Consider the following 1341-nt stretch of genomic DNA (forward strand, 5'->3'; position numbering starts at 1 on the left):
GTTCTAACACGCCCCCACATATCTACCTCACTATGTGGGAATATTTGCATAATGCCGCCCAAATGTGCACGCAAAGAAAGAAGGCGTGGTTTCAGGAACAGCAGTCGTGTTGATGCAGCCATGTCGGAGACGCTGTGTGATTCAGTGCAAGAGCAAAAGCAGTTTATTTGGCCTTCCGGAAGTAGATGCAATGAAGCTCGCGATTATGGTAAGGGGCGTTACATTTCCGACGCGTGCTTGTGGTGTTCGGCCAATAACATTAAAGCATGTCAACATATTCTGTTACACCAAATACACAATATAATGATCTTTAAAATAGCATCATATGATCCCTTTAAATAGCACAAATGTATCTAATCCTATTTTATTAACTGATGTCTTTGCTGCTGACCTTTGCTGATCCAGTTCAACCATACTAATAAGCAAAAATAACTTTAGATAAATTAACAATTGTGCTTTGTTTTTTTATTGCTGAAGAGTGTTTCTTCGCCTATAAACAATAAATATTTGACTAAAACTTGTCTATTAATACCCGTTTGCATGAACTTTAACTTAGAATTTTTTTTCACTGTTTCCCCCCCCCCCCCTTACTTCTTAAACCGGCTCTTACTTTAAATTCCTTTCTATGTATCGTGCTGGAAAAACACCGTGTACCACAGTTTGCTTTGCCGTAAACAGTTTGCCAGAATAAATGCATGAGTTACTAAAGTTACTGACGGTAAGGAGAGTGGGAGAGAGAATATTCCCTCATATACATCTTGATTTTTTTTATCAGTTTTAGCTTAAATCTTGTTTTGTCTTACTTTTACTTTTATCATTGTAAGTCGCGGCCGGCTGGTTGAGAACCGCTGTATTATTTCTCCAACTGTTGACGGTGTTTCCTCTTTCTCTCCGTTTCTTCTTCTCTCTCTCTCTCTCTCTCTCTCTCTTTCCTCACAAATGAACTGAAATGCTGAAATCATTATTCTTCTCAGCCGTGATGGAGATCAGATCATCTGCTCCTGGTTTCTTATGAATTACTGAAACTATCAGTGAGTAGAATGTATTTTGTCTATCTATGCAAGCTCACAGCAGTTTCATTTTCACGTTTCATTTTTGCACTTAAACATTATTCTGCCTTAAATCATACGGTTTCAGTTTTGGGTTTTAAACATTTAGGTCTGATTATGGCGTTCATGTGTTGTAAAGGCTGATTTAAAGACAGTTTTACAGTTTTTTTTTCAGTTTTACACACTGAAGGACTTCAGAGTATAGTCAATTATTCATCTTCATGTTGTTTGTATAAGGCTTTCTTCCGTAGAACAGATTTTTTATTTTTATTTTGGTCCATACAATGAAAGT

This window comes from Sinocyclocheilus anshuiensis, unplaced genomic scaffold (assembly GCF_001515605.1).
Source record: "Sinocyclocheilus anshuiensis isolate Anshui unplaced genomic scaffold, SAMN03320099.WGS_v1.1 scaffold30, whole genome shotgun sequence".
Taxonomy (NCBI): Eukaryota; Metazoa; Chordata; class Actinopteri; order Cypriniformes; family Cyprinidae; genus Sinocyclocheilus; species Sinocyclocheilus anshuiensis.